We start from the raw sequence: 15,277 nt of genomic DNA, 5'->3' as shown, positions 1-15,277 counted from the left end.
CGAGTGAGTGAGTGAGTGAGTGAGTGTGTGTGTGTGTGTGCCCGCGAGTGTGAGTGAGTGAGTGAGTGAGTGAGTGAGTGGTGAGTGAGTGAGTGAGTGAGTGAGTGAGTGAGTGAGTGAGTGAGTGAGTGATGTGTGTGTGTGTGTGTGTGTGTGTGTGTGTGTGTGTGTGTGTGTGTGTGTGTGTGTGTGTGTGTGTGTGTGTGTGTGTGTGTGTGTGTGTGTTAGGTGTTGAAGCGAGTGTGTTAGGTGTTGAGCGAGTGTGTTAGGTGTTGAAGCGAGTGTGTTGGGTGTTGACCGAGTGAGTGAGTGTGTGTATGTTGACCGTGTGAGTGTGTCTGTTGACCAAGTGAGTATGTGTGTTGACAGTGTGTGTGGTGAGTGTGTGTGTGTGTGTGTGTGTGTGTGTGTGTGTGTGTGTGTGTGTGTGTGTGTGTGTGTGTGTGTGTGTGTGTGTGTGTGTGTGTGTGTGTGTGTGTGTGTGTGTGTGTGTATTGAGCGGAGTGAGTGAGTGTATGTTGAGCGAGTGTGTGTGTGTGCGCGAGTGAGTGTGTGTGTGTGTTGAGAAAGTGAGTGCGTGTGTTGAGCGAGTGAGTGAGTGAGTGAGTGAGTGTGTGTGTGTGTGTGCCCGCGAGTGTGAGTGAGTGAGTGGTGGTGAGTGGTGGTGGTGGTGGTGGTGGTGAGTGGTGGTGGTGAGTGGTGAGTGAGTGAGTGAGTGTGTGTGTGTGTGTGTGTGTGTGTGTGTGTGTGTGTGTGTGTGTGTGTGTGTGTGTGTGTGTGTGTGTGTGTGTGTGTGTGTGTGTGTGTGTGTGTGTGTGTGTGTGTGTGTGTATTGAGCGAGTGAGTGAGTGTATGTTGAGCGAGTGTGTGTGTGCGAGTGAGTGTGTGTGTGTGTTGAGAAAGTGAGTGCGTGTGTTGAGCGAGTGAGTGAGTGAGTGAGTGAGTGAGTGTGTGTGTGTGTGTGCCCGCGAGTGTGAGTGAGTGAGTGAGTGAGTGAGTGAGTGGTGAGTGGTGAGTGAGTGAGTGAGTGGTGGTGGTGAGTGAGTGAGTGAGTGAGTGTGTGTGTGTGTGTGTGTGTGTGTGTGTGTGTGTGTGTGTGTGTGTGTGTGTGTGTGTGTGTGTGTGTGTGTGTGTGTGTGTGTGTGTGTGTGTTAGGTGTTGGCATGAGTGTGTTAGGTGTTGAGCGAGTGTGTTAGGTGTTGAGCGAGTGTGTTGGGTGTTGACCGAGTGAGTGAGTGTGTGTATGTTGACCGTGTGAGTGTGTCTGTTGACCAAGTGAGTATGTGTGTTGACAGTGTGTGTGGTGAGTGTGTGTGTGTGTGTGTGTGTGTGTGTGTGTGTGTGTGTGTGTGTGTGTGTGTGTGTGTGTGTGTGTGTGTGTGTGTGTGTGTGTGTGTGTGTGTGTGTGTGTGTGTGTGTATTGAGCGAGTGAGTGAGTGTATGTTGAGCGAGTGTGTGTGTGTGCGCGAGTGAGTGTGTGTGTGTGTTGAGAAAGTGAGTGCGTGTGTTGAGCGAGTGAGTGAGTGAGTGAGTGAGTGTGTGTGTGTGTGCCCGCGAGTGTGAGTGAGTGAGTGAGTGAGTGGTGGTGGTGGTGGTGAGTGGTGAGTGGTGAGTGAGTGAGTGGTGGTGAGTGAGTGGTGGTGGTGGTGAGTGAGTGAGTGAGTGAGTGTGTGTGTGTGTGTGTGTGTGTGTGTGTGTGTGTGTGTGTGTGTGTGTGTGTGTGTGTGTGTGTGTGTGTGTGTGTGTGTGTGTGTGTGTGTGTGTGTGTGTGTGTGTGTTAGGTGTTGAGCGAGTGTGTTAGGTGTTGAGCGAGTGTGTTAGGTGTTGAGCGAGTGTGTTGGGTGTTGACCGAGTGAGTGAGTGTGTGTATGTTGACCGTGTGAGTGTGTCTGTTGACCAAGTGAGTATGTGTGTTGACAGTGTGTGTGGTGAGTGTGTGTGTGTGTGTGTGTGTGTGTGTGTGTGTGTGTGTGTGTGTGTGTGTGTGTGTGTGTGTGTGTGTGTGTGTGTGTGTGTGTGTGTATTGAGCGAGTGAGTGAGTGTATGTTGAGCGAGTGTGTGTGTGTGCGCGAGTGAGTGTGTGTGTGTGTTGAGAAAGTGAGTGCGTGTGTTGAGCGAGTGAGTGAGTGAGTGAGTGAGTGTGTGTGTGTGTGTGCCCGCGAGTGTGAGTGAGTGAGTGAGTGAGTGAGTGAGTGAGTGAGTGAGTGAGTGAGTGAGTGAGTGAGTGAGTGAGTGAGTGAGTGAGTGAGTGAGTGAGTGTGTGTGTGTGTGTGTGTGTGTGTGTGTGTGTGTGTGTGTGTGTTAGGTGTTGAGCGAGTGTGTTAGGTGTTGAGCGAGTGTGTTAGGTGTTGAGCGAGTGTGTTGGGTGTTGACCGAGTGAGTGAGTGTGTGTATGTTGACCGTGTGAGTGTGTCTGTTGACCAAGTGAGTATGTGTGTTGACAGTGTGTGTGGTGAGTGTGTGTGTGTGCTTTTGTGTCAGTATCTCTCCATAATGATTTATGTGTAGGGGATTCACCTACCGAAACAACGTCAATAGGTCTCACTTACATTTGTTCTAACTTGTAAAATAAACAGTAAATGTTCTTCATTGGTTTTGGCACATACTGTAGCAAGTGGTAGGGTTGAAAAATTCTGGGAACTTCCAGGAGTCTTCCAACCAGGATTTCTGAAAATGTTGGGAAGTTTGGGAAAAGAACCAGAATTGAGGAGTTCCCTGAGCACCACTCATTTCATTTTGATACTAGCCTCTAAACTTCATAGAACATTTGCAGTTTTTGCACTAATACTCAATGTTTAGACACATCCTCCTCTGTCAGGTTTACGTTTCACTCCTAGTGTTTGACATCTCTGTCTCTCTCCAGATAACATGGGGTTGCGCCGTGGCTCCCCACAGGCAGTGAGGAGAGACATAGGCCTGGCCGTCACCCACAGGTTGCTGACTACACCTTTAAGCCTCAGACTGCCATGATGAAAATATGAAATATACTTTCAATCTACTATATAGCAAAACACTATTGATGGTTTAAGCAATTGATGATTCTGTGTGCAGGTTTTCCACCAAGTCGTGGCTGTCCCAGACGTGTCAGGTGTGTCAGAAGAACATGATGTTTGGGGTGAAGTGTAAACACTGCAGGTGAGTGAAGTGAGGAGACATGGAGAGGAGGATAGGGGGAGGCTCTCTGAGATGTTCTGGAGTTCGTTTGAGTATCTGTACAATGCAGTAAAATACAACTTCATCCTCTTTTGGTGGTTCGTTTTTCTGTTGCTGTTCTCTCATTGGTTGTTTCCTGTCTGCAGGTTAAAGTGCCATAATAAGTGTACTAAAGAATCTCCCTCCTGCAGAATCTCCTTTCTGCCAAGTAAGCCTTCCACACCACACATTTTCGAAGGTTAGTATTTATTGGGATGACTCCTGTACTGGAGGCAGCTCTGCAGACGGGTCAATAAATCTGATTTTAAACCTAACCTTAACTGCAATGATAACAATAATGCCCACCTCTAACCTTAAATTAAGAACAAAAAAAGCTCAATTTTTTTTTCATAAATCTTTACAATATAGACAATATTGACTTTGCAGCTGGCACATCTAACAGAAAATCGCTTAGTTCTACCTCCAAGACAAGACTCATCTCAATAAACGTCAATCTGCAAAATGTTCATCCATAGTTTATTAAAGGGCCTACATAGATTCAACAAGTATGAGGGTTATGACCCCAATTTCTTCTTTCCAGTCACCAAAATTCGGAGGACTGAGTCTGTGCCGTCTGACATCAACAACCCTGTGGACCGGCCTTTGGAAGCACCGCAGTTTGGCACACTACCAAAGGCCATCACCAAAAAGGTACAACCAATCATACCTGCTTAGATATTACATCACAGCTTTGATGATAATTATGTGCATGATGCTGTTAGGACAGACAAGTGTGTTATTGACTCTGATCAGTGTGTATTTGTTCTCCTTCTCTCAGGATCACCCTCCTGTGCTGAACCAGTTGGACTCCAGCAGTAACCCGTCCTCCACCACCTCCTCCACACCCTCCTCCCCTGCCCCCTTCCAGAACCCTCCCAGTGCCACCCCGCCCCCCCAACCCCTCGCCCAAGGTCCACCGGGAAAACCGCTTCCACTTCCCAGGTAGGTCCCTGACTGTCACTCACACCCTTATATGAATACACACAATCACCGCTCTCACACACAAACACACACATGAATATACATACACGCGGCTATATAAACAACCACAGAAGCATGTCCACTGCACACAGTTAAGTCAGCATTCTCCAACTATCCAGGTGCATGCTTGCATCCCTGAGTCACATTTTCTGTTTAGTGAATGCTAGACTTGGAATGGAATGGCCGGGCAGCAGTGGTCGACCTCCCCTCTCTCTCCCTCTCTTCATTAATACCACTAACACAGAGGAACTCCTGTGGGTGGGTGGGTGGGTGGGTGTGACTAGGGTTGTTTTAATGCCTACTCTAACCCAGAGTCCTTCTCTCCTCTCCATGCTTGTTGGTTCTTCCCTCTCTTTTCCCTAAGCTGCCTGCTACTTTCAGCATAGACAGCAGTTTATCTTCCCTGGTGAGTTTACGGTACAGTCCCAGACACTGTTGGGCGGCGCTCACTCCTGCCCACATCCTCAGCCACAACCAACCCTGTCAGCTCTGTCTATCTCCTGCATGTACTCACGGGTTTAGTGGATTATATGACCAAGTTGTGCATTTGTGAATGCCTTGGAACAATGTGTTTTGCTGTGTGATATTCAGACTGCATTATCTCATGTGGAGATGGGTCTCTGTGCCACCTGCTGGGGAGTTTCAGAATTGCATGTCTTATCATATTGTAGTGGTTGTGGTTGTCAACACATTTTTTTTTTTATTATTATTTTTTTTTTACCTTTATTTAACCAGGCAAGTCAGTTAAGAAGATATTCTTATTTTCAATGACGGCCTGGAGTGGGTTAACTGCCTGTTCAGGGGCAGAACGACAGATTTGTACCTTGTCAGCTCGAGGGTTTGAACTCGCAACCTTCCGGTTACTAGTCCAACGCTCTAACCACTAGGCTACATTGCTAAGGCAAGGGGCCAATATAAGTAGGCAAAGAAACTACATGAGGGATGCAAGTTTGGCTATAAGAGCAAAGAGCAGTTTTATTGCATACTGAATATTTGTATTATTTTCTCCCAGATGTGTCCAGTTCCACTACTTTGCACTCTGAAGCCCTCCAAGACACAGTGTAAGGCTTGCCTGTCTATTTCATGTATCAATAGTGTTTTAATGGTGCAACACTCAGAACACTCTGACATTGTGACTGTGGTTTGACCCGTCCCAACAGTGAGACTGAACCAGCAGATGACATGCACGCTGAACTGGCTGAGGATGACGATGGAGAGGTAGAAACTGTGTGTGTGTGTAAAGTAACTGTAACATATGTGCAGACACATGCCCAAAACCAAAAGCATTGGCCATGCATGAATGTCTTACAGGAGGAAGAGGAGGAGGAGGAGGAGGTTGAACCTGAGATAGACCCAGATCCAGTAGAGGAGGAGGAGGAGGAGGAGGAGGAGGAGGAGGAGGATGATGATGATGATGAGGAAGATGACGATGGGAGTGGGATGAATGGTGGTTCGGACGGTGAGTGTGATGGTGATGAGTTGGATGACCTGCCCAGTTCACGGAGTGGTCGCTGGAAAGGCCCCATCTCCCGTAAGGCCAGCCAGACCAGCGTCTACCTGCAGGAGTGGGACATTCCCTTCGAACAGCTGGACCTGGGAGAGCTCATTGGGAAGGTGAGAGGGCAATAGAACACGCTGTTTTCACTGGAGAGAACATTTTCAATGATCAAGCTACATATGCATGAAACTTCAGTGTTTTCTATTCAAACCCATTGAATGTCGGTTTCTGAAAGTGTCATTAAATCACTCCCTCCTTCACTCCAGGGCCGTTGGGGAAAGGTGCATAAGGGGCGTTGGCATGGCGAGGTGGCTATCCGGCTGCTGGAGATAGATGGGAACAACCAGGACCACCTGAAGCTGTTTAAGAAGGAGGTGATGAACTACAGACAGACCCGTCACGAGAACGTGGTCCTCTTCATGGGGGCCTGCATGGCCCCGCCCCACCTCGCCATCATCACCAGGTAGGGGGAGGGGTTAACATACATACCAAATTAATTTCTCTTTGGCATATTCAGTCCACCATAGCTGTTGTTTACTTGTTTAGTTCCATTAGTTCATTCAAATGTTTTTCTCCAGTTTCTGTAAAGGAGGACACTATACTCTGTGGTTCGGGACACCAAAAACACATTGGATATAAACAAGACGAGGCAAATCGCTCAAGAAATTGTAAAGGTGAACTTCTACTCTTGTTCGGTCCTTTCAGATTTGTACAGGTAGATGGGTAATGTTGACAAAAACAGTATGTGTAATATATATTTACTGTATGTCCTTATTACTTTAATCCACACAGGGAATGGGCTACCTGCATGCCAAAGGCATTGTCCACAAGGACTTGAAGTCAAAGAACGTCTTTCATGACACCAATAAAGTGATTATTACAGACTTTGGCCTGTTTGGGATCTCTGGAGTGGTTCAGGAGGGGAGGTATGGACTCTGCATATTGGTTCCTACAGCTATCATCTCAGCTGGTGGATGCTCGGTGGGTCTGTGTTCTCCTAACAGTGGTTTCTTATTGTGTGTGTGTGTGTTTTCTCTCACAGGCGAGACAACGAGCTGAAGCTTCCACATGGCTGGATCTGTTACCTTGCGCCAGAGATCGTACGCAGGATGAGCCCTGGAAACAACGAGGACCGCCTGCCCTTCTCCAACGCTGCAGACGTCTATGCCTTTGGGTACGCTCTCTAGCAGAATAGTTTCTCCTTGAGACTGCTTCACTTTACAGTTAACTGGCTCTGGGGAATGACCATATTGCTGGTTGCCCCCTTTTAGCACCATTTGGTACGAGCTCCAAGCCAGGGACTGGCCTATCATCAACCAGCCTGTGGAGGCTACCATCTGGCAGGTGGGGAGCGGTGAGGGCATCAAGAAGGTCCTGGCAGAGATCAACCTGGGCAAGGAGGTCACGGTGAGTGGAGGGGGGAAGCACTTATGTGAGCGGAGCTGGAGGGGAGCGTGCCCAATTTGACTGGAGCCCGGTGCGAGATTCCCAATGGCTGGAGCGTAGGCCTTCTCGCCCGCCCCAATTTCGTTCCAGTAGCGCTCACTTCACGAGCTCAGGGCACGCCTGGCCCAGCATGCATTTGTAGTCTACTTGTGTGCTGCTATTGTCATGCTGGTGAATGAGGACCCAAAAGCGACTTGGCGAAAACAGAGTATTTAATCCAGAATAAACTTTACAAAACAAAAAGCATAATACTACACGTAAAGACAAGAACAGACTGGAGACTTGATCGAGAACTGCAGGTTGCCTCGGGAAGGCACTTGAACCTAGCAGACTCAGACACCTGCTCACCACGCAGCATCTGAGGGAAACACGACACGACAGGGCAAAACATAGACACAGCACGGTGAATTATAAATGAGGATCCGACGGGGCAGGTACGGGAAACAAGGAGTGAAATAGGGACTCTAATCAGGGAAAAGGATCGGGAACAGGTGTGGGAAGACTAAATGATGATTAGGGGAATAGGAACAGCTGGGAGCAGGAACGGAACGATAGAGAGAAGAGAGAGCGAGAGAGTGAGAGAGGGAGGGGGAGAGAGAGGGATAGAAAGAGGGAAAGAACCTAATAAGACCAGCAGAGGGAAACGAATAGAATGGGAAGCACAGGGACAAGACAAGATAATAAATGACAAAACATGACAGTACCCCCCACTCACCGAGCGCCTCCTGGCGCACTCGAGGAGGAATCCTGGCGGCAACGGAGGAAATCATCAATGAGTGAACGGTCCAGCACGTCCCGAGACGGAACCCAACTCCTCTCCTCAGGACCGTAACCCTCCCAATCCACTAAGTATTGGTGACCCCGTCCCCGAGAACGCATGTCCATGATCTTATGTACCTTGTAAATAGGTGCGCTCTCGACAAGGACGGGAGGGGGAGGGAAGACGAACGGGGTGCGAAGAAAGGGCTTAACACAGGAGACATGGAAGACAGGATGGACGCGACGAAGATGTCGCGGAAGAAGCAGTCGCACAGCGACAGGATTGACGACCTGGGAGACACGGAACGGACCAATGAACCGCGGAGTCAACTTACGAGAAGCTGTCGTAAGAGGAAGGTTGCGAGTGGAAAGCCACACTCTCTGGCCGCAACAATACCTAGGACTCTTAATCCTGCGTTTATTGGCGGCTCTCACAGTCTGTGCCCTGTAGCGGCAAAGTGCAGACCTCACCCTCCTCCAGGTGCGCTCACAACGTTGGACAAACGCTTGAGCGGAGGGGACGCTGGACTCGGCAAGCTGGGAAGAGAATAGAGGAGGCTGGTAACCCAGACTACTCTGAAACGGAGATAACCCGGTAGCAGACGAAGGAAGCGAGTTGTGAGCGTATTCTGCCCAGGGGAGCTGTTCTGCCCAAGACGCAGGGTTTCTGAAAGAAAGGCTGCGTAGTATGCGACCAATCGTCTGATTGGCCCTCTCTGCTTGACCGTTAGACTGGGGATGAAACCCGGAAGAGAGACTGACGGACGCACCAATCAAACGACAGAACTCCCTCCAACATTGTGACGTGAATTGCGGGCCTCTGTCTGAAACGGCGTCTAACGGGAGGCCATGAATTCTGAACACATTCTCGATAATGATTTGTGCCGTCTCCTTAGCGGAAGGAAGTTTAGCGAGGGAATGAAATGTGCCGCCTTAGAGAACCTATCGACAACCGTAAGAATCACAGTCTTCCCCGCAGACAAAGGCAGACCGGTAATGAAGTCTAGGGCGATGTGAGACCATGGTCGAGAAGGAATGGGGAGCGGTCTGAGACGACCGGCAGGAGGAGAGTTACCCGACTTAGTCTGCGCGCAGTCCGAACAAGCAGCCACGAAACGGCGCGTGTCACGCTCCTGAGTCGGCCACCAAAATCGCTGGCGAATAGACGCAAGAGTGCCTCGAACACCGGGATGACCAGCTAACTTGGCAGAGTGAGCCCACTGAAGAACAGCCAGACGAGTGGAAACAGGAACGAAAAGGAGGTTACTAGGACAAGCGCGCGGCGACGCAGTGTGCGTGAGTGCTTGCTTAACCTGTCTTTCAATTCCCCAGACTGTCAACCCGACAACACGCCCATAAGGAAGAATCCCCTCGGGATCAGTAGAAGCCACAGAAGAACTAAACAGACGGGATAAGGCATCAGGCTTGGTGTTCTTGCTACCCGGACGGTAAGAAATCACAAACTCGAAACGAGCGAAAAACAACGCCCAACGAGCTTGACGGGCATTAAGTCGTTTGGCAGAACGGATGTACTCAAGGTTCTTATGGTCTGTCCAAACGACAAAAGGAACGGTCGCCCCTCCAACCACTGTCGCCATTCGCCTAGGGCTAAGCGGATGGCGAGCAGTTCACGGTTACCCACATCATAGTTGCGCTCAGATGGCGACAGGCGATGAGAAAAATAAGCGCAAGGATGAACCTTATCGTCAGACTGGAAGCGCTGGGATAGAATGGCTCCCACGCCTACCTCTGAAGCGTCAACCTCGACAATGAATTGTCTAGTGACGTCAGGAGTAACGAGGATAGGAGCGGACGAAAACGTTCTTTTAGAAGATCAAAAGCTCCCCTGGGCGGAACCGGACCACTTAAAACACGTCTTGACAGAAGTAAGAGCTGTGAGAGGGGCAGCAACTTGACCGAAATTACGAATGAAACGCCGATAGAAATTAGCGAAACCTAAAAAGCGCTGCAACTCGACACGTGACCTTGGAACGGGCCAATCACTGACAGCTTGGACCTTAGCGGAATCCATCTGAATGCCTTCAGCGGAAATAACGGAACCGAGAAAAGTAACGGAGGAGACATGAAAAGAACACTTCTCAGCCTTTACGTAGAGACAATTCTCTAAAAGGCGCTGTAGAACACGTCGAACGTGCTGAACATGAATCTCGAGTGACGGTGAAAAAATCAGGATATCGTCAAGATAGACAAAAACAAAGATGTTCAGCATGTCTCTCAGAACATCATTAACTAATGCCTGAAAAACAGCTGGCGCATTGGCGAGACCAAACGGCAGAACCCGGTACTCAAAATGCCCTAACGGAGTGTTAAACGCCGTTTTCCACTCGTCCCCCTCTCTGATGCGCACGAGATGGTAAGCGTTACGAAGGTCCAACTTAGTAAAGCACCTGGCTCCCTGCAGAATCTCGAAGGCTGATGACATAAGGGGAAGCGGATAACGATTCTTAACCGTTATGTCATTCAGCCCTCGATAATCCACGCAGGGGCGCAGAGTACCGTCCTTCTTCTTAACAAAAAGAACCCCGCCCCGGCCGGAGAGGAAGAAGGCACTATGGTACCGGCGTCAAGAGACACAGATAAATAATCCTCGAGAGCCTTACGTTCGGGAGCCGACAGAGAGTATAGTCTACCCCGAGGAGGAGTGGTCCCCGGAAGGAGATCAATACTACAATCATACGACCGGTGAGGAGGAAGGGAGTTGGCTCGGGACCGACTGAAGACCGTGCGCAGATCATGATATTCCTCCGGCACTCCTGTCAAATCGCCAGGTTCCTCCTGAGAAGTGGGGACAGAAGAAATAGGAGGGATGGCAGACATTAAGCACTTCACATGACAAGATACGTTCCAGGATAGGATAGAATTACAAGACCAATTAATAGAAGGATTATGACATACTAGCCAGGGATGACCCAAAACAACAGGTGTGAAAGGTGAATGAAAAATCAAAAAAGAAATAGTCTCACTGTGGTTACCAGATACTGTGAGAGTTAAAGGTAGTGTCTCAAATTTGATACTGGGAAGATGACTACCATCTAAGGCAAACATGGGCGTAGGCTTGTCTAACTGTCTGAAAGGAATGTTATGTTTCCGAACCCATGCTTCGTCCATGAAACAACCCTCAGCCCCAGAGTCAATCAAGGCACTGCATGTAGCACCCGAACCGGTCCAGCGTAGATGGACCGACATAGTAGTACAAGATCTAGATGAAGAGACCTGAGTAGTAGCGCTCACCAGTAGCCCTCCGCTTACTGATGGGCTCTGGCCTCTTACTGGACATGAATTAACAAAATGTCCATCAAATCCGCAATAGAGGCACAGGCGGTTGGTGATCCTCCGTTCCCTCTCCTTAGTCGAGATGCGAATCCCTCCCAGCTGCATGGGCTCAGTCTCAGAGCCAGAGGAGGGAGATGGTTGCGATGCGGAGCAGGGAAACACCGTTGATGCGAGCTCTCTTCCACGAGCCTGGTGACGAAGATCTACCCGTCGTTCTATGCGGATGGCGAGAGCAATCAAAGAGTCCACACAGGAAGGAACCTCCCGAGAGAGAATCTCATCTTTGACCACTGTGTGGAGTCCCTCCAGAAAACGAGCGAGCAGCGCCGGCTCGTTCCAGTCACTAGAGGCAGCAAGAGTACGAAACTCTATAGAGTAATCCGTTATGGATCGATCACCTTGGCATAAGGAAGCCAGGACCCTAGAAGCCTCCCCACCAAAAACTGAACGGTCAAAAACCCGAATCATCTCCTCTTTAAAGTTCTGGTAATTGTTAGAACAATCAGCCCTTGCCTCCCAGATAGCTGTGCCCCACTCTCGGGCCCGGCCAGTAAGGAGTGAAATGACGTAAGCAACCCGAGCTCTCTCTAGAGTATGTGTTGGGTTGGAGAGAGAACACAATCTCACACTGGGTGAGAAAGGAGCGGCACTCAGTGGGCTGCCCGGAGTAGCAAGGTGGGTTATTAACCCTAGGTTCTGGAGGCTCGGCAGGCCAGGAAGTAACAGGTGGCACGAGACGAAGACTCTGGAACTGTCCAGAGAGGTCGGAAACCTGAGCGGCCAGGTTCTCCACGGCATGGCGAGCAGCAGACAATTCCTGCTCGTGTCTGCCGAGCATGGCTCCTTGGATCTCGACGGCAGTGTTACGAGCGTCTGTAGTCGCTGGGTCCATTCCTCGGTCGGATCCTTCTGTCATGCTGGTGAATGAGGACCCAAAAGCGACTTGGCGAAAACAGAGTATTTAATCCAGAATAAACTTTACAAAACAAAAAGCATAATACTACACGTAAAGACAAGAACAGACTGGAGACTTGATCGAGAACTGCAGGTTGCCTCGGGGAAGGCACTTGAACCTAGCAGACTCAGACACCTGCTCACCACGCAGCATCTGAGGGAAACACGACACGACAGGGCAAAACATAGACACAGCACGGTGAATTATAAATGAGGATCCGACGGGGCAGGTACGGGAAACAAGGAGTGAAATAGGGACTCTAATCAGGGAAAAGGATCGGGAACAGGTGTGGGAAGACTAAATGATGATTAGGGGAATAGGAACAGCTGGGAGCAGGAACGGAACGATAGAGAGAAGAGAGAGCGAGAGAGGGAGGGGGAGAGAGAGGGATAGAAAGAGGGAAAGAACCTAATAAGACCAGCAGAGGGAAACGAATAGAATGGGAAGCACAGGGACAAGACAAGATAATAAATGACAAAACATGACAGCTATAGCCCCCTTGCTTTAGCTACTGTCATGGAGTTAACAAAATATTTTCATAAAGAAACTGATAGAACACACAGGTGCTAAATCAAGGTGACTTACAAAGATGAGGACCAAGAGCAAGAGAGGGAGTGTGGTGATGTAGTGTCCACAACTAAAGAATCATTGTGGAATCTGAAAAGACACGTATCCCGAAAGCATGAGCGGGATTTCCAAACGCTTATCTCCACTCACATGCTCTGGTGCCAGATCACATTGTGGTGTAATCATGCAGAAATCTATGCCCATACTTTTTGGGGGGGAATTGCATCTTTCTTAATCCTAGCAGGGTAAGTGAGGGTATTTGCTCATGCTAATGCTATCTTTTTAAGGGATGACCTTGATAGAGTAGAGAAGAAATTAAAGCTGACTACAGGATACATCTCTACATTGTGTTGGCATGAAGTGATGACGTTAATCCTTCCTGTCTCTGCAGGAAATCCTGTCTGCCTGCTGGGCCTATGACCTCAGGGAGCGGCCCACCTTCACCCAACTGGCAGACATGCTGGAGAAGCTGCCCAAACTCAACCGGAGACTGTCCCACCCTGGACACTTCTGGAAGTCTGCAGAGTACGTATCCTAGAGGTGTAGGACATGCCTGCCCGCCCTGCCATGCACTCTGACCCCTAACTGGGTTCTGACTCATCTGGAATGGACTTGTGTATGAAACAAAGAGGTTCAGCTGAAGGCATGTAAAGGATGGCCCCCAGATTGCTGTGCGGTTTTATGGCCACTGATGTCAAACTGATGGAGACTAGGCAGGGGATGACCGAGTTGACTCTTGGTCATAGTTTATTGTCATGAGCCACATACCCTCTTGACGGTCCATTACAGATACGTTGACCACTGTAATATGAGTGACTGTGGTTTCTAATGGTGAAGCATTTAGAAATTAACCATTATATGTGACGCTAAGGGAATTTTCTGTTTTATCTTCTGTTTCCCAAACTTTCTCCTCCAGGATGTGACTGTGAGTGCACTTTTCTGTTTAAAAGCATTGTCCCTCCCTTTCCTGGACATTTTCCTGACCTGCTCTGTACCCATACACCTCCCCACCCCTTTCTTCTCATATGTTAGGTGTACAGTACCTGGTCCAGATTTGTCTCTGCACCTTCACTCATCTCCTGCCATCTCTGTCCTGCTCGCGCTCTGTAACTTGCTCATTCGCTACATACTGCACGTCTGTCACTCAAAAGGCTCATGGGTGGAGTCTTCTCTACACATGAACTACTTGTCCAGTAACAGCCCCTACCAGTTTAACAACTCTCTGCTAGTGGAGCTAGCTACTGGTCTTATGTTTGTTTTCAAACAAGCTGTCCTTTGCCGACACTATCAGTAATGATGCCCCAACAAATTGAGCCTGCATAGCATGCCAGTGCTTGAATGGGAAGAGAAGAGCTTACCAGTTTGCATGGTGTTTGCAATGGTCTGTTGGGACACTGCATGGGCTTGTAAATCCTGAAAGAGGTAGTTGTGATGAGAAGGTTCATTTGAGATTCCTGTGGTGCAGAAATCTGGGCCCTTGTTTCATGTTGAAGTATTTACCTGTCTCTTCTACTGCACCGGTCTTCTTCTCAAATCATTCTCTTAATTTTAACCTGTTATTATATTTTCACTAACAGCCTCTAACCTCCATGTTTCATTTGTTCTCTCTCTCTGTTTTCTGTCTTCCTGATATAGGTTGTAGCCGTCACTATGCAATAAGCAATGCAAAACAAACAAAGCCTGGGTCTGCCTTGCATGCTCCTGAAATCCTTCACTTTTAGGATTGATCAAAGCATTGACTCTGCCTGATACAGACACGGCATCCACTAACCCACAGCCTGATCTTCCATGTCTTTTAAACTGTAGTGTCTGGTTGTGTGGGAGAGAAGGTGCTGGACTGAGGAGGCCGCGGGTAGTCTTCGCTACCTCCCCTCAACTTTCCTTCCTTCGTCTCAAAACATATTGCCTTCATTTTTTTCTACTGTTGCTTTTTGGACTATCTGAGGGTTGTGAATAACTGGCTTGTGGTGTCTGTTCTGAGACTGACCGGTATGCTCTGGTATGAGCCCGGTAGCTGACGGCTGCTCTGCTGTGCTCTGCTCCATCTGCAGCCTGCCCTGCTCTCCCTCCTCTCTGTGCTGCTGTGATATGGTTCTTCCTACTGGGGGCTCCCAGACGATGCAACCCAGACACTTGCTGGACCAAAACAATGTTTGTAACTCCTATCCTAAATGGACCACTGCATTCACTCCCTCCTCTTTTCTCATTGTGGTCTTGAAGCTTCGGGCTGCTTGAGTGATGTAATCCAACTGCCTCTTGACTCTTACCCTTCAGCTCTCTGCAGTTTTTTGATGACATGCACTGCGACACGGTCACCGTGCTGCGCTCTGTCTGCCTCCTGCACATGACCTGTACACATTATTTCAACAGGAGAAAAAATGACAAGATACAAACTTTTACATTTAGTTGTTGGTTCCTATTTTGAGTAATATTTTTCAGTGTTTATGTTTTTGTTCCATGACATTTGAAAGGACAAAGGTCTCAGGAGTTGTGAGAGCATGATTGAATTGACTCATGCCTCTGTGTTGCTTGTCTGAGTAGAATCTGATGAAACCATACATTTGAAAACAGCTCATTGCATAAAT

General features: G+C 48.8%; 1 pseudogene; it reads left to right on the top strand.

The window, feature by feature from the left end:
- Positions 1 to 2,463: 2,463 nt before the first annotated feature.
- LOC124029847 lies at positions 2,464 to 14,336 on the top strand (annotated as a pseudogene).
- The last annotated feature ends 941 nt before the right edge of the window (positions 14,337 to 15,277 follow it).

Source organism: Oncorhynchus gorbuscha, unplaced genomic scaffold (genome assembly GCF_021184085.1).
Source record: "Oncorhynchus gorbuscha isolate QuinsamMale2020 ecotype Even-year unplaced genomic scaffold, OgorEven_v1.0 Un_scaffold_7896, whole genome shotgun sequence".
Lineage (NCBI taxonomy): Eukaryota > Metazoa > Chordata > Actinopteri > Salmoniformes > Salmonidae > Oncorhynchus > Oncorhynchus gorbuscha.
This window is presented reverse-complemented; position numbering and strand designations above follow the sequence as displayed.